At 38.9% G+C, this 22,854-nt stretch overlaps 1 protein-coding gene across 2 annotated transcripts in view; it reads left to right on the plus strand.

Moving 5' to 3' along the window:
* The first annotated feature begins 14,934 nt into the window (after positions 1 to 14,934).
* The window catches only part of smarcal1 (SWI/SNF related, matrix associated, actin dependent regulator of chromatin, subfamily a-like 1), a 140,919-nt gene continuing 132,999 nt past the window's right edge, over positions 14,935 to 22,854 (plus strand). Inside the window, exon 1 of one of the 2 annotated variants that reach the window (XM_028807540.2) lies at positions 14,935 to 15,172. The gene's annotated coding sequence lies outside the window, so the exon portion shown is untranslated. The remainder of the gene's footprint in view (positions 15,173 to 22,854) is intronic. The other variant, XM_051931368.1, reaches the window with a different exon arrangement.

Genomic DNA, 22,854 nt, shown 5'->3' on the forward strand with positions numbered 1-22,854 from the left:
TGTGAGCACATCACTCCTAGTTTGGCTTCACTTCATTGGCTTCCCATCAGTCTTAGAATTGATTTTATTGCACACTTTTAAATGTTTAGATGGTCTGGCCCTGGCTTATCTGTCTGACCTCCTTGTCTCTTATGCCGCTTCTCGATCCCTGAGATCGTCTGACCAGTTGCAATTGACCTTACCAGAATTGCGCAGAAAGAAGTGGGGTGATCGTGTTTTTGTGGTGACTGCTCCTTGGCTCTGGAACAGCCTACCACTTCAGATAAGAGCAGCTCCATCCCTATCAATTTTTAAATCTTTGCTGAAAATGCACTTTTTTCTCCCTAGCTTTTAGTCACTCATGATGTGTTTTTATGTGCTGCTAATTGTTATTTGTTATTTGTCAATTGTTTATTGTTTTCATTTACTTTTTTTCATTAATTTTTATCTATTAGACTTTGATTTTGTTTATTTATTTTCATGAACAGCACTTTGGAATTCACTTCTGAGACTTTAAATGTGCTCTATAAATACATTTTTACTTTACTTGACTTGACTTGACTTCACAGCTGCTAACCCTGTGGGCAAAAAGTGGCAATCTACCCACATCAAGTGTCCTGGTATATTGACATAGGTAAAGTGTATCAGCCTGTAGTATCAGGGGTACACCCATCTGGTCTACTCAAGCCAAACCTAGATAGTCCCTATCTGGAATACTGAAAAATGATAGCCTGTGTAGGCAGATTCTGTATGTGTGTGTGTCTTAAACTTAAAGTTCACGAGCATAGGCCAATCCATAATGAACCTGGTAAGTCCCAATTATTCCATGATAGAGGATACATGTCACTGGGAACCATCGCAAAAACAGAAGCTGAACACATAGGACATGAGACAAGAATGCATTCCCATAGCAAAAGGGACTATAACACTGAAAAAGAGGGAGTCTAATACATTCCTCTTGTATATGGAATTGTGATAAAGGTATAGGAAGAAGATTACTGCTCAGAGAGCCCAAAGAGGCCAAAATGATACCCCTTGTGTATTATTTGTTTTCTGTGATTTTTTGTCATTTGGACTGCTTTGTTTTCTTTAAAAAATACATTCTCACATATTGGGAACTTAAACATGAGTTTGTGTTCTAGTTGTGTTATAGCTGACTGAGTGTTACAAGAGAGACTCTCAGCATGGTCAGCAGAACACCCTGCTGCTAGAAAAAAACAGACCCAATTAGTACAGCCAATGTCATTTTCAAAAATACTTGTAGGATCTCAGTGTCAATGTAACAATGCACAACAGGACACAACAGGCTTGAATTACAATGTAAGACCCCACATAATAGTTGTCAAGACAATGCAAATCCCCTGTAAACTGTTTAACAATATGTACTCAGATCAGTCCCATTCTGTATATCACCCTCAATTCAATTCTGGTGCTGGAAGGGGGCATTGCTGGGGGAAGACTACCCCAGTTTCCATCTGACCTGGAAGTGCTCCAGGCAATGCTGGAACACCAGAAGCAGTCCTGGGTCCAGTTTAAAAGAAGCCCATAGCCTCACTTTGAGGAGTCAGAGTCGGGAGGCAGAAACGGGCAACATTCAATAGGAGGTGGAAGAAGGAAGAGAATCTGTTTGTTTTGAATATTTAGCTGGTATTTAATTAGAAAAGTGTTGGTGGCAAATAAAAATCTTTAACTTGAAGCTAGAATTGTGTTAAGTAACAGTGTTTCTGTGGGTTGGGCTCAGTGCCTGCCCCTTTTGGCTACACCAGTTAATTAGAAAGGATGACAAGACTGTCCTGGAACCAACTCAGGATGGAACATTTTTTTAATATTTTATAAAGCATTTCTTTGCTTTCACCATTAGAATGTACACCAATTCCTTCCTGGTATTTTAAAACTGCTTGCAATTTTGAAACTCCTTTTTTCTTTTTGGAAATTTGTGTTTCAGTTTGAAACTAGTGAATTTGATTTATTAATCAAGCTGAAATGCATTCATTTTCTTTTTTTCTTCATCACTGTTGTCTAGAAGTACAAAAATATAAATTATACAGTTTGAAAAGTAATGGCCCCTTGACTGAATATCTGTTTATTTTAGGAGATTGGGTTTGAATCCAAGCTCAGCCACTGTCTGTGTTGTTCTCACATTCTCACTGTGTCTAAATGTGTTTCTTTCTGCAGGTATTCCAGTCTTCTTCCCACATCCCTGGTTTAGTTAGACACTAAATTGCCTCAGCGTGAGGGAGTTTGGATGTGTGAATAAATTTGTTCTGTAATAGATTACAGCCCTATCCAGGTGCTTTGCACATGATGATAATCATGATGCATTTTATTTATATAGATGTTGTCATAATAGCTGTCACTTGTAAATGTTTACATAAGGGCTACAGCTTATGCTAAATCAGATTGGGGATATTAAATGATGGTTGAAAATTTATAACTAGTAACAAGAGAAAAATAAAATTTTAGCAGTCAAAAAGCATATTTAGCGGCACGGTGGCGCAGTGGGTAGCGCTGCTGCCTCGCAGTTGGGAGATCTGGGGACCTGGGTTCGATTCCCGGGTCCTCCCTGCGTGGAGTTTGCATGTTCTCCCTGTGTCTGCGTGGGTTTCCTCCGGGCGCTCCGGTTTCCTCCCACATTCCAAAGACATGCAGGTTAGGTGGATTGGCGATTCTAAATTGGCCCTAGTGTGTGCTTGGTGTGTGGGTGTGTTTGTGTGTGTCCTGCAGTGGGTTGGCACCCTGCCCGGGATTGTTTCCTGCCTTGTGCCCTGTGTTGGCTGGGATTGGCTCCAGCAGACCCCCGTGACCCTGTGTTCGGATTCAGCGGGTTGGAAACTGGATGGATGGAAAAGCATATTTATAATAGAAAAATGGCAGCATTTGGTTTGTGATGGAATTTAGGTGCAGCGCTTTAGCAAATGGTTACAATTGCTACCTCACAGCTTAAAGCCCAACCCGCGCACCATCAGTACAGAGCCTGCAAATGTACCCTGTGTCCATAAGTAGTTTCACCAAGCACTTTGGTTTTTTCCAAAATCTCAAGATACAGTATGTGTTTAAAGTTTGATTGGCATCTGTAAAATTATTAGCCAAATTAGTAGGTGTGACAAAATGAAGGTATGGAAGCTTATTCCATCCACTCTTTCAAAAAAATAAAACACTATTACAACATTTATTTATATAGCACATTTTCATACAAATGATGTAGCTCAAAGTGCTTTACAAGACAAAGAAAGAAAAAAGAAAAATATAAAAATAAAATTTGCAACATAATGGTGTTATTTCATAAAAGAATTGTGTTATTATACAAAGATACTGCCAGCTGTGGGTGCTATCATCCTGCATGCGTGTGCTTTCAATGTCCTGTGATGGCTAGTGAGAGACAGATTAAGGATGTGCACATATGCAATCAAGAAACAAGAAGTGAACAAAAGTCAAAGGTATACATTTAATTTTGCATGAGCTGAGGTGTAAATGTAATCAGCCAGTGCTGGATTAACCAATAGGCACATATAGCATATGCTACGGGCCCCGCAATTTCGGGGGCCCCCAAATGGTGGACCCAATATTTAATGAAAAAGTGTAGCATTGAAAAACTGGTCTTTAAAAATATTATCTTTACGTTTTGAAACTGTAAATTTCTTACACAACAAAACTTTAGGGGCCCAACACATAAAATTCACATAAATATTATAAGATTCTTATTATAATCGAGAGTAAAATAATTATTTAGTCCGGTTTGAACTGTTCAGAATCTAAACTTCAGATGATGCAGACCAAAAGGGCCCCCAAATTTGAAATGTGCTACGGGCCCCCAAAGCTCTTAATCCGGCCCTGTAATCAGCCCAGTTTAGGGTCACAGGGAAGCAGTGATTATCACAGCACCACTGAGTGGAAGGCAAGTGGCAGTCTGTTGCTGATAACATCGGGCATGTGTGTTGAGGGAGAGATTAAGAAAGCATGTAGCTTGTAATCAAGGGACAATAACTGAACAAACATCCTAGATATATGCATAATTCTGCTTGTGTTCAGTGGTAAATTTAATCCGCATAGTTTTGGGTCACAGGGAGCCAGTGACCATCACAGCTACACTGTACAAGAGACAACCTGCTGCTGCAAGTAGCATTGATCACACACATAGAGGAAGAGATGGATCAAGGAGCAATAACTGAGCAAAAGTTATAGGCATAATTTTAATCAGATTAAAGTTTAATAAACTTAATACTGTATAGATGTTTTAATAGACAGAGTTTTAGCCTCCTCTGTGATTTTTGCACACAGTCTTACTCATATTACCCAAATAATGGGGACTTGAGTGGCATAGAGCTTCCCCAGTGAAGTTATGTTGTCATTTATCCCATATATAAAAATGAAGAGCTTCCCCACTATGATCAGGGGCTGAATCAAACAGAACAGACAGAAAGATATGGTGCTTAATGATCTTATTCTGTATAAAATTCTAAAAAAGCTCAGGGGTTTGGTGCAATACTGTAGATCATGGACAGTAATTATATATATATATATATATATATATATATATATATATATATATATATATATATATATATATATATATATATATGTATATATAGATATATATATATATATATATATAACTTATTTTTGTATTGTGCTATTCACTGAGCACAGGCAAAGAGTGCTGTGAAGAATTTCTCAGACAAAATGGAAGTATAGATTATGCTAATTACTAAATACAGAATTTGCACATATAAAGGTTCAAATTTGTTAAAACACACAGGAAACAAAATAGAAACTCATCAACATACAATGGAAAACAAAGGTATCTGTCCATTTATTCACTGTTGAACTATTGCCAGACAACAATAGAGATGAAAACTTTAAAACTGAAAGTTAAAGACAAAGTCAGACACAGTCACAGTCTTTCCTGAAGAGACCTTGGAAAACTAGCGGCCTACCCCCCTCTCTGGCATTCCATAGCAGAGTCAGTGCTGGCCGCCACTCGGATAAGAGAATCTTTCTGTCCAGTGATTCCACTGCTCCTTTATCTGAGAGGACTTTTCCATAGGCAGATAAACAACTTCGTAGCAGAGCAGTGGCTCCAAGTGCCACATTAGGATATAGAAAAGAGAAACAGAATAGGTGAGAGTGTGGTAGAAATTTAACATCTTATTAATTACTCCTCAGCAAAGTGCCTTAGAGGGAGCGTTCTTCAAAAGCAGTCTGTTACAGCATGGTCAGAATGATCAGAAAAAGAAACAACTAAACAACTAAATTTACATTCAGTGTCAATCAATGCATACATTTTACTCTGGTTGGTTCATTGGTTTACACCCAAATGACTTATCTTATATATAAACGGCTATGCGTGGACGTGTGTGTGTCTGTCTGTCTGGCCCGGAAGTGCGAGGCTACAGCATGAAGCTCAAAGAGCTGGCAAGGTGGCCCCAAGTTAACGAGTCAAAAGAAGAAAGAAGTATGAGGCTATAACATGAAGCTGAAAGAAAGCTACTCTATCGCCAAAGTGAAACTGCTGACGAAAGACAAATTTGCTTAGCTGCTAATACACAAGCAAGGCGAGGACATTGGCAAAACAAAAACCTCAGAATAGAAACTCGCTTAGCCACTGATAGACAAGGGGGGCGAGCACATCTGCAAAATGAAACGGCAGACTCTGAATTTCAGTTTTTTTTCTGATGTTTTCAATAGTTTCTAGGAGCCCAGGCTTTTTACAGCACAGGCTTACACAGCTAGTATAAAAAAGTATATTATATTGTATTCTGGTTCTTCCTTTACCTTTGACGTTGAGCCACCACCCCTGAAATTTCTGTGCATATAACAACTGTCCAGTCTGGTTGTTTTACAGGGCATCTTCTGGTTTTTTAGTCATCTTTTAGTACATTTTGTTGTTCACTTGACCTTTATCTGGTTTCTTGATATGCCTGAACAGATTTCTGACATCTATTAACCCTTAATGCTATTTCTTTAAGATAAACGCTATGCTACCTTAAAGTTATTCTTCCAAAAGAGATAGTAACATTTTTGTACAGATGACTAACATACATAGATGCAGTATGCACTGCTGATAAGCAGCTCCAGTCAGGGTATAGTAGACTAAAGTAGTGAGTCTTCACATGAATTTAAAAGCTGAGACTGAAGGGGCATCTCTTATATTAGAAAGCAGATTACTCTACAGCTTCAGGGCCCCGTAACTAAAAGATTGACTTTCTGCTGTTACAGTATTTAATTACTCCTTGGAATCTTTACCAAGTCAGTAATTTGAGATCTTAATGTGCACTATGGTTTGTAAGTTATGGTAAGTTCAGAAAAGCAAGCAGGGCATTGGCAATTTAAGGCTTTATATGTTAGAAGGAGGATTTTGAAATCATCCCTTAGCTTAACTGGAAGCCAGTGTAAGGACTTGAGAACTGAAGTTATGTGTTTGTATTTTCTAGTTGGAGTAATAATTTAATAATAAATTAAATGAAAGCTGCATAAAGAACAATATGAATAGCCAATGAATAATACATTGCACTAGTCAATCCTACTAGAAATAACTGCATGAATTAATTACTTAGAATTCTGCATATTTAGAAAACATCACAATTTTCTAACATTTTTAAGATGGAAAAAATGTTTTGGATAGCTTTGTAATGTGTGCTTTAAATGACATGCTAGCATCAAAGATAACGCCTAGAATTGCATACTGATTCAGCAAAATTAATGGTGATTCAAACTGTGTTAAAAAGTGACAAAATGTTGTTGCAGTTAACATCATTCACCCCAATAAATAGCATTTCTGTTTTTTAGTGTATTTAGAGATAAATAGTTCTCATCCAGGCGGCACGGTGACGCAGTGGATAGCGCTGCCACCTCGGAGTTAGGAGACCTGGCTTCACTTCCCGGGTCTTCCCTGCGTGGAGTTTGCATGTTCTCCCCGTGTCTGCATGGGTTTCCTCCGGGTACTCTGGTTTCCTCCCACAGTCCAAAGACATGCAGGTTAGGTGCATTGGCGATTCTAAATTGTCCCTAGTGTGTGTGTGTGTGTGTGTGTGTGTGTGTGTGTGTGCACCCTGCGGTGGGCTGGCGCCCTGCTCAGGGTTTGTTTCCTGCCTTGCGCCCTGTGTTGGCTGGGATTGGCTCCAGCAGACCCCCGTGACCCTGTGGTTAGGATATAGCGGGTTGGATAATTGATGGATGGACGATTAGTTCTCATCCATCCACTCATTTAACTCACTGACTCAACTAATGAAGAACAGCATCAGAGAAACATCATTTGGTCTAAAAGAAAGGTATAATTGGATATCATCAGCGTACAAGTCAAAAATAATGTAGTTAGTTCCCAAGGAAAGCATGTAAAAAGAAACAATTAAAGGTCTGTGTACTGAGCCCTGTGGGCTCATAATTGGCGATTCCATAGTGCGGAATGTTAGAATTCCAAACTGTGTTAAACCAGCAGTTAATGTTAAGTGCCTCGCAGGGGCCAAGATTTCTGGCATAGAGGCCGCATTGGACCGTGTCGCCGACGATGAAGTATCTACCTTATTGCTGCATGTCGGCACTAATGATATTTATTCACAGCAATCTGAGGTATTAAAGAGGAACTTCATCTCTCTTTGCATCAAAGCTAAAAGAAAATGTCGGAATTTAGTTGTATCTGGCCCCTTACCAAGATTATATAGAGGGGATGTGATTTATAACAGATTGCATTCCCTTCACTGCTGGCTAGAAACCTGGTGTGCAAACAAAAGCATAGCATTTGTGAACAATTGGGATGATTTTTGGGAAAGGCCTGGATTTTTCAGAAAAGATGGTCTTCATCCTAACTGGAGGGGATCTTATGTATTATCCCAAAATATGGCAGCAAAACTGCCTGGTTGACTGATTAGAGCACCATCCAGGCCACAGTCATGTGATCTTAAATCACAGGCTGTTGTTTATCCCACCTGTTACTTTCCTGAAGCTGTTACCCATAATCCTTGTCTTGGGGCATCCAGTAAATTTAGTCTTGATACAAACCTTAAATTAATTGATAACCAAAAAATAAGGTGTATAATTAGACCAAGGGATAAAACCAGACCCTCCACCAGGGGCATCTGTAATAGAAATTTACTACAAATTAAAACAAAAAGTATATCACCAATTCAGAAAGAAGCATACAGTTTTAAATGCTGCTTATTGAACATTCGCTCTCTTGGCACTAAAGCTGTTTTGGTAAATGATATTATATTAAGTACAAAATCTGATCTGTGTCTTCTCACCGAAACCTGGCTTAGTAAATGTGACACTGTCCCCCTAGCTGAGGCGTCACCAGATGGCTACTCGTTCCTTCATAAGTCTAGAGATTCAGGTCGAGGAGGGGGCCTTGGAATAATTCATTGTAACAAAATGCAAATCACTTCTAAAAATTTAGGCAACTTTACATCCTTTGAAGCATTCATTTTAAATATTAAAACAGATTCCAACACAATTATAGTGCTAGTCTATAGACCACCAGGGCCATATTCATTGTTCATGTCTGAATTTAGCAACCTTTTATCTGACTTGGCTATAAATTATGATCACGTAGTACTGATGGGGGATTTTAATGTACACATTGATGTGGAAACTGACACTTTTAGCAAATGTTTTACTTATTTGTTAAATTCAGTAGGATTTTGTCAGAATGTCAAAGGTCCAACTTATAATCATAACCACACATTAGATTTAATTATAACTTACAAAGTTGAAATTCAAAATTTAATTATTACTCCATTAAATGAAGTTATTTCCGATCACTACTTAATTATGTTTGATTTAGTCCTGCCCTTGCCAACACACTCCTAGATTAAAACAAAGACAGTGCGACATCTAGATTGTAATTATGCTTCAAAATTTATAGATACTTTGAGTAAGTCGAGTGTAATTGTGGAAAACCATTTAGATCACTTAACATCAAATGTAAATACGGAAAACAATTTAGATCAGCTAACATCACATTATAATGTGACCTTGAGCGATGCTTTGGACACAGTGGCTCCCCTTAAAACAAAAGTGATCAAAGCACATAGAAACTCTCCCTGGTTTAATGAAAACACTCGAGCTCTTAAATTAGAGTGTCGAAAACTGGAGCGCAGATGGAGAACAACAAAGCTACATGTCTTTCAAATTGCATGGACAGAGAGTGTTAATAAATATAAAAAAGCCCTCTTTAAAGCTCAGTCAGAATATTATTCTACATTAATAGATAGCAATAATAAAAATCCTCGGGTACTGTTTAGAACAGTGGCTAAATTAACAAATGGAAATTCAGATCAACAGTGCAAAATACCAACAGACATTAGCAGTACAGACTTTATGAACTTCTTCAATGAGAAAATTAAAAATATAAGATCCCAGATCTCTGCATCACACTACAAACCACATACTAGCTTAGCAGACCCTGTCTCACATTGTATTCAGCACTTTAGTAATTTTAATCCTGTAACTGAGCAGGAAGTCTTAACTTTAATTTCTAAAATGAAGCCCATTACTTGTTCCCTAGATCTAGTGCCAACAAAACTAGTAAAAAGTGCAATGGATGTTCTTGCAGCGCCTATCCTAAACATTATCAATAGTTCATTATTGCATGGCACAGTACCTGATACACTAAAAGTGTCAGTCATTAAACCATTACTTAAAAAGTCAGACCTTGACCCACATATACTAAATAATTATAGGCCTATTTCAAATTTACCGTTTCTCTCTAAAATACTAGAAAAAGTAGTCGCCAGTCAGCTTCAGACACACCTTACGCATTACAATTTATTTGAGAAATTCCAGTCTGGTTTTCGCACTGGTCATAGTACAGAAACGGCACTAACGCGGGTTGTAAATGACATTCTGATATCCTCTGATGAAGGAAACTCCACTGTAATTATGTTGTTGGACTTAAGTGCAGCACTTGACACCATCAACCATTCGATTTTACTGCACAGGCTAGAAAATAATGTTGGGCTTACAGGCACCGTTCTCGCTTGGTTTAGTTCTTACTTATCAAATCGATTCCAATATGTACAGAAATGTGCTGACAGTACTCCATCATTATACACAGAAGTTCAATATGGTGTCCCGCAGGGCTCAGTACTGGGACCTTTACTGTTTTCACTGTACATGCTTCCACTGGGATCTCTCATTAGGAAACATAATGTTAATTTTCACTCGTATGCAGATGACACCCAGTTATACCTTTCATTTAAATCAAACGAAGTTTCTCCAATGTTGTCTTTAGTTAGTTGTGTTAGCGAATTAAAGGAGTGGATGAATGAAAACTACTTGTCTTTAAATACAGATAAAACAGAGATGCTAACTGTTGGAGGGAATGATGCTGATCACAACAATATTTTGTCATCATTTAACTCCGTTGGAATCCCAGTCAATTTTACTGAATCAGCCCGCAATCTAGGAGTTATCTTTGACCCTAGCATGTCATTTAAAGCGCATATCACAAAGTTGTCCAAAACATGTTTCTTCCATCTTAAAAATGTTAGGAAATTAAGGCGCTTTTTAAATAAACAGGATTCTGAGAAAATAATTCATGCATTTATCTCTAGTAGGATTGACTACTGCAATGCAGTGTTCACTGGATGTTCAAACTGTTCTTTATACACTCTCCAGTTAATCCAAAATGCGGCTGCAAGAATTATTACAAGAACAAGAAAATACGAACACATAACTCCAGTTCTTAAATCCTTACACTGGCTCCCGGTTAAGTTTAGGGCAGATTTCAAAATCCTTCTTTTAACATATAAAGCATTAAATGGTCGAGGTCCGGCTTACTTGTCTGAACTTATCATGACTTACAAACCTGAGCGCACACTAAGATCTCAAGATGCCGGTCTGCTTATGATTCCAAGGATTAATAAAATAACAGTGGGAGGTCGAGCTTTTAGTTACAGGGCCCCTAAACTGTGGAATGGTCTGCCTGCTACTATAAGAGATGCCCCTTCGGTCTCAGCTTTTAAATCCCGGCTGAAGACTCACTACTTCAGTTTAGCATATCCTGACTAGAGCTGCTGATTAACTGTACAGACTGCATCTCTGTTGTTAGTCATTAGTACTTAAACATAAGTAACATGACAGTTATAATTGTATAATAACCCTCACTTATTCTGTTTTTCTTCTCGGTACTCAAATGTGGCACTTGGTGCCACGGCCCACCTGCCAAGTTGTTTTGCCTGCCTAAGGAAAAGTCATCCCAGATGGAGGATCGCAGGAATCGTGGGAAAGAGGGGTCCTTTCATCGGATTGGCTGGCCCAGCACTGTTTCAGCCGTGGAATGGCCAAACGGGGGAGGCAGCTTGAAGGATGAGGTCTCCAGGACTCTACACAAATCCAAATCTTATTATGGGATATATCATCTACTGTTAAATTCTGCTCTGTACTTCTAAAATTTATATTTTTTATTTCTTACTATATTGAGAAATTGTTTTGTTCTGTGTACTGCATTGTATTGTATTGACCCCCTTCTTTTGACACCCACTGCACGCCCAACCTACCTGGAAAGGGGTCTCTCTTTGAACTGCCTTTCCCAAGGTTTCTTCCATTTTTTCCCTACAAGGTTTTTTTGGGAGTTTTTCCTTGTCTTCTTAGAGAGTCAAGGCTGGGGGGCTGTCAAGAGGCAGGGCCTGTTAAAGCCCATTGCGGCACTTCCTGTGTGATTTTGGGCTATACAAAAATAAACTGTATTGTATTGTATTCTGAGTATACGTATGTACTGAAAACGATTTCATAAATAAGAACTAAGCCAGGCAAGCACAGTGCCTGTGAGTGCAATGTAATTTTTCAGCCTGTGCAATAAACTAGAATGTATAACATATATAAATGGAATGTGCATATATATATGAAAAGGTTTGGGAACCCCTCTTAATTCTTTGGATTTTTGTTTATCATTGGTTGAGCTTTCAAAGTAGCAACTTCCTTTTAATATATGACATGCCTTATGGAAAAAGTAGTATTTCAGCAGTGACATTAAGTTTATTGGATTAACAGAAACTATGCAATATGCATCATAACAAAATTAGACAGGTGCATACATTTGGGCACCCCAACAGAGATATTACATCAATACTTAGTTGAGCCTCCTTTTGCAAATATAACAGCCTCTAGACGCCTCCTATAGCCTTTGATGAGTGTCTGGATTCTGCATGGAGGTATTTTTTACCATTCTTCCATACAAAATCTCTCCAGTTCAGTTAAATTTGATGGCTGCCGAGCATGGACAGCCTGCTTCCAATTATCTCATACATTTTCGATGATATTCAAGTCAGGGGACTGTGATGACCATTCCAGAACATTGTACTTCTCCCTCTGCATGAATGTCTTTGTTTATTTCGAACTGTGTTTTGGGTCTTTGCCTTGTTGGAATATCCAACCCCTGCGTAACTTCAACTTTGTGACTGATGCTTGAACATTATCCTGAAGAATTTGTTGATATTGGGTTGAATTCATCTGACCCTCGACTTTAACAAGGGCCCCAGTAGCCATGAACTAGCCGCACAGACCCACAGCATGATGGAACCTTCACCAAATTTGACAGTAGGTAGCAGGTGTTTTTCTTGGAATGCGGTGTTCTTCTTCCGCCATGCAAAGCGCTTTTTGTTATCAGCAAATAACTCAATTTTTGTCTCATCAGTCCAAAGAACTTTGTTTCAAAATGAATCTGGCATGTCTAAATGAGCATTTGCATACAACAAGTGACTCTGTTTGTGGAATGAGTGCAGAAAGAGCTTCTTTCTCATCACCATGCCATACAGATGTTCTTTGTGCAAATTGTGCTGAATTGTAGAACAATGTACAGATACACCATCTGCAGCAAGATGTTCTTGCAGGTCTTTGGAGGTGATCTGTGGGTTGTCTGTAACCATTCTCACAATCCTGCGCATATGCCGCTCCTGTATTTTTCTTGGCCTGCCAGACCTGGGTTTAACAGCAACTGTGCCTGTGGCAACTGTGCCTGTGGCCTTCCATTTCTTGATTACGTTCCTTACAGTTGAAACTGACAGTTTAAACCTCTGAGATAGCTTTTTGTAGCCTTCCCCTAAACCATGATACTGAACAATCTTTGTTTTCAGATCTTTTGAGAGTTGCTTTGAGGATCCCATGCTGTCACTTTTCAGAGGAAAGTCAAAGGGAAGCACAACTTGCAATCGACCACCTTAAATACCTTTTCTCATGATGGACACACCTGTCTATGAAGTTCAAGGCTTAACGAGCTAATCCAACCAATTTGGTGTTGCAAGTAATCAGTATTGAGCAGTTACATGCATTGAAATTAGCAAAATTACAAGGGGACCCACATTTTTGCACAGCCAGTTTTTCACATTGATTTAATTTCATACAACTAAATACTGCTTCACTAAAAATCTTTGTTCAGAAAACACCACAGTACTAGGAAATGAAAGACACTGTTATCTTTTTTGTTGAAAACAGAGTAAATTATTATGCAGGCTGAGAGGGGTTCCCAAACTTTTTCATATGACTGTATGTATATACAGGTGGCACAGTGGTAGTGCTTCTGCTTTGCAGTAAGGAGACTGTGGGTTCGCTTCCCGTTTCCTCCCTGTGTGGATAGTGCTTTGAGTACTGAGAAAAGCGCTATAGAAATGTAATGAATTATTATTATATATATATACATATGAAAAAAATGCTAAGTTTACACTTTAAATAAACACTGAGAATAATAGGGAGAAACTGTACAAAAAAGAAAAACAATAACTGTGAACATTAAGAATAGTTGTTTTGAAATCCTTCAGTATTTTGTATGATCATCTCTTGCAACCACCACTGCTGGACACTTGTGGGGCACAAAGCCAGTGAGCCTGTGAAACTGTAGTTGAGGGATGTTATCCCATTCCTGCAGAAATGCTTGGCAGAGGGTCTGGCCTGGAAGTTAATACCAGGAGAGAAGGAAAGCCAAAGCAGCACCTGCACACCAGCATTCATTCCTCAGGACATTTATGTGTTGCCTGGCATTATCCTGATGTATGCTCAGGTCCTGTAGGACAAGTGGGCAGAGGGACTCTGACCGGTTGCCCTGCTGTAAGGAAGGCAGCACTGAGCTCAGCAGCAGTACAGGTGCTAGAACTGAACCAGTCTCACAGGTTACTCCTGCAGTGATGTAGTCAGATCTTGGATGGTCATTTGCCCTACCATTCTGCTGAAACTTTGCCTGCTCTTGGGACACAGAACTATTCAAGAATAATGTAACAATTAAACACATTTATCCATTCATTTAAACATTCACCCTTTTACTGAGATTTAGCTTCTCTAGATGGGAAGCGGAAGCCTACTGGCGCTTAACTCAATTCAGGAACGAAGATAACACAGTATGAAAAATCTATTTCAGTAAATGCATTTAAAGTGTATCTTTATTACAAAAGACTCTGAACAAAAACACGCGCAGGAACAACTGAAAAGTTTACACCTTTCGGTCGTTTATCGACAACTTTTAACTTTTTTCTCGCCTCAGTTATGATTTCTGTGAATTCGACATCTCGGCCTCATTTAACCTGGCATTAATACGCGTTTTGTATCTAGACTGCGCCTGAATACACGCTGCAAGATTAGAACTAGTCTTAAAATACGTATCCAATGCCCCCCTCGCTTCCAGAAACTGATTCTTTAGCAGTGTCACCTTTCCCGGGTAATATTCAAATCAACTTCCGCCTACTCAAACAGAAAACGTATTTGCGTTCCCACTTTGTTTAACTGCGATTGCTGTCTGTTTCCTGGAATGATCTGTCGGGATCACAATGGCATTTATTTATTTTTATTATTAAAATGGTCAGGTGTCAATCCGACCAGAACTGGATCTCTAATTCCAGGTGCAAAGGAGACCCTAGAGCGGCAGAAGTAAAAACAAGCCTTTAAAATTACTTTTATTAACATGTTATAAATAAAGTTTGTTGAAAATAATCGACATCGTGATTGGTTGTCTCAGATGTCATTCACAATTAGTGCCTGCTCAGGCTCTCCTAGCGTAAACTGTAAGGGGCTGCGTGGCTTAATGTTGCTTTATATTGTTATTATTACAGTGCCTTAATTTGTCAATAAGAAATAGCAATACTGTACAGCTATCTAAAAGAAGCAGAGTTGATACAGAATGATCTGAAACGGCTTATCAGGCAGCCGTGATGCTCAGTTGAAAATTCATAACTCAGAACTGTTGGCATTTAGAAGAAATATGTCACCACATAAGGTACGTTGATAGTTTGAAGATATGTTAAACGTTTGAACTGCACTTTTATCTTTAAACTAACGCAGCGCAGATGTTTCCTTTCAGTTTTACCCTACGATACTTACAGAAGTTAGTAACACTGAATACATATACAGTATAGCAAGGAGAATTATGTGTGCTCGTAATTCGCAGTCGTTAAGTGGTGTTCAGTTAGTTAACCAGATATTATGACGAAATATCAACTTTCCAGTTTTTGAATCCATGAACACTGCAATAGGTACTGGTTATTGTCGAGAAGTATTGAGGTTGTTTTATAATGTTTTAGGCCTGTAAAATGTCCGTATCAGATTTATTGCCACATTTTGGTAAAGCTCAATGAACAAATCCGTTAACTCGTACAGTCCATCTGCAAGTAGCCTCTGTGTCAATCATAAGGTTTTCTCGTAGCTGAAGGTGCGCTACGGAGCTGTAAGTGGATAGTCAAAAAATATCAGTTTGGGTTTAAATGCTAAAAAAGACTGTTTGCATGCAGATTAAGGGTTAACTGGTAACGCTGCCTTAAAGCAAGGTGACCTGGGTTCGAGTACCGGGTTTTCCCCGTGGGTATTCTACGGTGGCACCAGGTTTGCTCCCACAGCCCAAAGAAATGTAGGTGAGGTGAACTGGCGTTGCTAAAATGACACTAGTGGGTCTGTGAGCTCACCCTGCGATGGACTTGTGTTGTTCCTGCTAGGTGCCTGAGGACTGCTGTAGTGGGCCCCAGTTGCCTTGCAACCCTGACCTGGGTAAGAAGAAAACAAAATAAACAGAAGGGTGTGGATGGATGATTTAAGGACTGTCAGCTTTTTTACTTTTTGTTTCAGCCGAGACTTGTTTACTGTTAAACAGTGGCTTAAGTGACATCTTAATTTCATCGAATGCCACCATCAGTGCTTTCTTTATCCTTGCATGCCCAGCCCACCGCCAACTTTATTATTGGTGCTTTGATGTTATTTATTTGTTTCTACTAATAACAACACTCAAGATTCTGGTATAGGATACACTGATCCTATTATCTGTTGGTAGTCTGTAATCGTGAAATTCCTTTACCATAAACCACAGCGGGAAGTTTTTTTTTTTTTAATTATTAAGAAAGTGCAAGTTGCTGTTGTTGAAAGTTGCTGACAGATTTTGTGTGCTAAGCACAAGCTGTGAGCTCATGCCATAACCTAATTGTGCCACATATAATTTTATAATTTTTAATACACTGAATAAACAATTTTTTGCTGATCTAAAAATCTTGTATATATAGACATTTCTTAATTACATTTGTTTTCTCTTGGAGAGGTGTTTTGTACAACTATCAATCAATCAATCAATCTACTACTCTCGATTGTCCAAACATTTCATAACAAATTTCTATATTTGCTTCATTCCTTTAAAGATATGCAACTTCATAATGAGATTTGATTGGAGACACCTCTAAACCAAGTAAATGTGAGCAAAGAAAGACTTTTTATTGCAGCTTAACTACTTAGTTATACCAGTATTCAAATAAGAGCAAAGCTGTCACTTTAATAGTATATATTATTAAGTTTAACTTTTTTTAACATTATCTTTATTTTTAGTGTTAAGATTTTAATGGCACAATAGTTAGAAGTGCCCCTTTATAGGTTCAAAGTCCTGTGTTCTGTTTGAGTGGAGTTTGCACATCTTCCTCAGGTTGGCATATGTTTTCTCCAGGTAGTCTGTTTTCCTCCATCTCCTCATCGATGTGTATTTTTTAACTGATTGGAATCTATAAAATGGCTTTGAGTACCCTGTGCTGGTTTGGTGTCTTTTCTACAATTGGTTCTGTATTTCTGGGTTATTCAAGGATAGATATTTTTTGAATAATACATTCACATGTATGTTCAAATTTGTGAAAATGAAGATGAATAAAATATTACTGTATGTCATGAATAATTATATTGTTAGCTTGTTCTGTTTTATAAAATGGGCTGTTTCTTGAATAGGCTAACATTGGCCAGGTACAGTTGATGTGGTGTTCTCACATTTATGTTCTCATGGGGTTCCCTGATCACTCATAAAATATTTATGTGCTGTGGTAACTGATGTGGTGTTAGTGAGTGTGTATCGCACCACTGTGATGTTCAATGGTATCTCATCTAAGTGCTGGTTTCGGCTCAATGCTTTGATTCCCTGTGATCCTGGAATGCAATGAGCGCATTATGAAAATTAGTAGAAGAAATAATAATAAGTATAGTACATCCTCATGATGTATAATGCAGAGATATCTCAGTGGAACCAAAAAAAATTAATGGCAGATTCTCAGCGTTAATGACCGAGTCAGGCTTTTTCAGATTTTACTGCTTGAAATTTTCATTGTTCATCACTCATGTAGGGTACAGTAAATATAATCAATAACTGATAAGTTACTGTGAAGTATGCTGGTTGTGCAAACATTTGTGATTTTCCTTTTTTTTTTATTTTACACATTTTTTATTCTCACACACACACACACACAGAAAAGTATTTAGCTGTATTGAGAATATAAGACAATATAAGAGCTACAGAACAAGGTAATTTAAAATTAAAATATCCAGGGATACTGTAAAATAAAATTAGAGTTGAACACTAGTCATGACTTGCCTGAATGTTATGAGTGCTGAATGCAAGAGTGGAAAATGGTGGCATTTACTGAAGTTTTACAGTGTATTTTGCAGATGTTGCAAGTAATATTTTACTAAAATGATAAAAAGGGGGTTCTGCAGTTTATCCTAAGGCTGCTAGCTAATTTGTCTTTGTGAATTAACATCGAAGTGGGAGCCAAAACTGAGCATTGGGGGTTAACAATTGTTCCAGCTGTCGCAGAGACTTTTGTATGATGATGTTGATGGGTTGACTTCACATTTGTTTGGCTTGAGAGAAATGATGCCAGTTTTTAGGGAGCATATGCCCACTACAAAATGCAATGAGTACAATTATTATGTAGCCTTCATGCTGTTTTCTGTTTCATTTCCCCATAGAAGTATTTTTGAAAATTTCTGTATAATAATTGTTAAATAAATAGATTTAATTTATGATGGTTTAATATACTGTAAAGAGCATGTCATTTGCAAAGTACAGTGGAACCTCGAGATACGATCACCTCTGTATACGAGAAATTCAAAATACGAGGAAAGTATGAGCGAAAAATTCAGATCTAAATACGAGCATTGGCTCGCGTAACGAGCCACAAGCCAGGCTGTGGGTATAGCTCACGGCTTAGCGAGGGGGCGTGGTAGCAGTAGCGAGCCGCAGGGCGATCTGCGGTGTCTTCATTTCTCACCTAAGTGCACAGGTGGGAAACTGCCCACATCCATGATTTGTCCTGTGGCGGATGGGCTGCAGCTGCCATGTCTTCCCCGCATATATAGAGAAGCGCGAGCCGGTTAAGGGGGAGAAGAAGTAAAAGAAAAGAGAGGAGAGGAGAGAGAACGGAGGTTGCAGGAGGAGGCAGGAATCCGCAGCAGTAGGAAGTCGGTGCGGGAGAGCGAGCGAGTGCAGGCTCGCGTGTAGCTGAACAGGCGAGCCAAACAGCTGAAGCAGGACGGTGTAGAGAAGGTCAGCTGCATTAAGTGTCTCGCCTGTTGCGGAGCCCGCATGGGAGAAGCAGGTGAGACGCTAACAGAGAAGAAGCACCGGGGATTGTCATCTGTTTTTTGAAGACTGCTTCCTGTTGACGTTTTAACCTCGTGTTAAAGGATTGTTATTCTTATGTACTTTAAACCTCCACTTCACAACTGTTTTAAGGATTAAAGATTTATTGAATGCTCTACTGCACTTTGGACACCTGTTTTGATTCTTTTAATAATCAGTTATATTATTTACCAGTGTTATTTATTAAAGGTAGACTACAGTATATATAATTTATCAGTGTTATTTGTTAGGAAAATTGATTTTTATGTTAATATATTTGGGATGCGGAACGGATTAACTGGATTTCCATTATTTTCAATGGGGACGTTTGTTCTAGATACGAGAAATTCGCTATACAAGCTCAGTGCTGGAACGAATTAAACTCGTATCTAGAGGTTCCACTGTATAAGGATTACATAACATCTGTCAGAGTTAAGGAGCAATAGTTTTAAGGTGGCAGCTGTGCAAAATCATGTATGTGGATAAACAAGATAGAATCTGTCTGTATGGTAGATAATATATAAATTTATATATGGATAAATATGCGGTGGGTTGGCACCCTGCCTGGGATTGGTTCCTGCCTTGTGCCCTGTGTTGGCTGGGATTGGCTCCAGCAGACCCCCGTGACCCTGTGTTCGGATTCAGCGGGTTGGATAATGGATGGATGGATGGATATGGATAAATATTAGACTCATACCAAAAGTAATCCGCATATCCATTTTACATTGCTTTATAGTTAAACTAAAATGTAAATGGGAATCCTATCATATTTTGCTTTGTAAAATTCCAATCCAGATCAAAGAATATTTTGTTTCGCTCTAGAAATACGAAGATCCCTTTGTTGTAGAATAATTCACATATTCTCCAGAGAGCTCCATTGTCCTCACAATGCTGACCATGTTTATAAGTATGTTATAACTCAAGCAGACCGTAGATCTGTGCTGTAAGATGAATGGGAAGTACTATTCCCAAACTTAGTTCTCAGTCCCCTCTAAGCAGAGCCAAACAATAAACAGATGTAGATAATGATGCAGTACATAAATGAAATTGTGAAACCTCTGCAGGTGACAAGTAGCAATGATTGTTATCCAGTGTGTATATTTCAGCATCCCCAGAGACATATCCTATAATATTGGTAGCTGAGAGCACTATTATTGGTATTGTTTTTCTTATGCTGTTTTGTATTTTTTGCACTTTTGTTTGTCACACACTCCATTTCAATAAGTGATCTGGTTTTTGCATCCCCCATGTTGTTTCTTAACCGAAATATAAACCTTACAAACAACAAGCAAAATGCAAATTTACATTTACTTATTTGGCTGATTCCTTTATCCAAGGCGACTTACAACATTTATGATACAGTTGATTACATTTCTTTTGGTTTTCCAATTGGAGCATAGGCAGGTCAGATGACTTGCTCATGGTCAGGCAGTGCCAGTAGCCAGATTTGAACCTACAATCTCAGGGTTTGAAGTCCAAAGCCTACTATGCTACTCTACCTGCAAATATACTGTTATTAGTAAGAGTATTAGTTTGAAATAGTTTGGCAAATAGATCAAATTTTAACTCAATGGGTTGAATGGATGAACTTGCTTTTCAGCACAAAATTCACCAAAATTAGGAACAATTGAAGACAATTTCACCTTAGGTGGGCTCAGCATCCAATCATTGATGATATGTTGTTTTTATTGAGTGCACAAAAGCTTGCCTTGGAGTTATCTGCATCTCTGGCCTCACGAATCACGTAATTCTGGTTTAATCCCTTCCAGAAATGCATGTTTGGCTTAATCTGGAATGGCATTAGCCTGATTTCCATGAATCCTAACTTACTTTAACTGGATTTCGCAGTAATCCTGCTTTCTGGAACAGACCCCAGGTTACCTTCCTTGTGATGTGTCTCATCTGAACTTCTAGCCTTTTTGTGGCATTTATGATTGATACATATTTGTTTTGTTTATTTTGTGCACTTCTGTCTTTACTCCTATTAGAAGAATAGAAATGTATTTGCATTTATACAGCTTGACCAGAAATCCACCTTTTCTGCATATTTTCTTCCAATTGGCCTTGTGTGTTAAGTATACTTGGTAGTTTTATGTGCAATGAGACAAGGTCATGAGTGCCTGCTTGCTTGTTGTATAAACACACTTGGATGTTTATTTGTGAAGTCTCAGAGCTTTCATTTTGTAATTTATATGTTCAAAGATTTACTTCCGACAGTAGCAGGCTTTGTTTCCAAATGTCTTTAGCTGAAGGCTTCATGCTCTCATTAGGCGGTACCACACCACAGATAACACACACTGGCTTCACGGTTAAAGAAAATCTGTACCTCAGAAAATCTGGGTTATGTGTACTTTTAACGTTCTTGTTTGGAGCAAGTTTTTGGGATGAAACTTGTAAGGTTAATATGAAATCGGAAGAGTTTGGAGTAAGTGATGCTACAGGGTATTTGAGGAACTTCTCCATGTTCGTTGCCTTTCTTAATAAAGTGTGCTGTGTATAACCGGTTGCCATCTGTTCATAACTGGACTTAAGTCAGTAGTTTCAGTTCCTCAGTATGCAGGAGACCAATGTCCCTTTGACTGGGTGCACAACTGAAATCTGTTGATTTTTTTTAAACCTAAGCTAGAGAAACACTGTTCTAGGTGACTTTATGGCAAGCTCTTCTAAAGGCATACAGGGATGTGCCTCACTTTCATTTAGACAGTAGACTTACCAGGTGAATTTAATTTCACTGTATTATGTTATATATTTACTCTCCAACTCACCTGGGAATGTTTGATTCACATTTGTTGCGTGATATCAAAGTTAGATTAGAATTTTTGATCATCTGTTGCAAAGGTCATTAGTTTCTCACCAACTCAGTACATGGTTGCTTTGATCTACCCAATCACAAGTGAATTTACACCTGTATTTTATTTTGATTTTGTTTTTTTAACTTGGTCAGTTGTCTTGGGAACTGCAGGTCTGACATTGTGGTCAGCAACACAGGAGCGCCACAGAGGACTGTACTTTCTCCGGTCCTGTTCAGCCTATATACACATCAGACTTCCAATACAACTCGGGGTCCTGCCACTTGCAAAAGTTCACTGACGACACTGCTATCGTGGGCTGCATCAGGAGTGGGCTGGAGGAGGAGTATAGGAACCTCATCAAGGACTTTGTTAAATGGTGCGACTCAAACCACCTACACTTGAACACCAGCAAATCCAAGGAGCTGGTGGTGGATTTTAGGAGGCCTAGACCTCTCCTGGACCCCGTGATCCTCAGAGGTGACTTTGTGCAGAGGGTTCAGACCTATAAATACCTGGGAGTGCAGCTGGATGATAAACTGGACTGGACTGCCAATACTGATTCTCTGTGCAAGAGAGGACAGAGCCGGCTATACTTCCTTAGAAGACTGGCGTCCTTCATCATTTGCAATAAGATGCTGCAGATGTTCTATCAGACGGTTGTGGCGAGTGCCCTCTTCTATGCCGTGATGTGCTGGGGAGGCAGCATTAAGAAGGAGGACGCCTCACGCCTGGACAAACTGGTGAGGAAAGCAGGCTCTATTGTAGGCACGTAGCTGGACAGTTTGACATCTGTGGCAGAGCGACGGGCGCTCAAAAGGCTCCTATCGATAATGGAGAATCCAATGCATCCACTAAACAGTGTCATCTCCAGACAGAAGAGCAGCTTCAGCGACAGACTGCTGTCACTGTCCTGCTCCAATGACAGACTGAGGAGATCGTTCCTCTCCCAAACTATGCGACTCTTCAGTTCCACCCGGGGGGGTAAACGTTAACATTATTTAAAGTTATTGTCTGTTTTTACCTGCATTTTTATTACTGTTTAATTTAATATTGTCTTTATCAGTATGCTGCTGCTGGAGTATGTGAATTTCCCCTTGGGATTAATAAAGTATCTATCTATCTAATCTATCAAGAGGCTCTGAGGCTGAGTCAGGTGCTATGATTGATGTGATTGACTGGAACTTATGCAAGTTGTTTTATGCAAACTTGTATGCATAGGTAGATTTATTGTTATACTGAGGTTGCCTAATT

This window comes from Erpetoichthys calabaricus, chromosome 8 (genome assembly GCF_900747795.2).
Source record: "Erpetoichthys calabaricus chromosome 8, fErpCal1.3, whole genome shotgun sequence".
Classification (NCBI taxonomy): domain Eukaryota; kingdom Metazoa; phylum Chordata; class Cladistia; order Polypteriformes; family Polypteridae; genus Erpetoichthys; species Erpetoichthys calabaricus.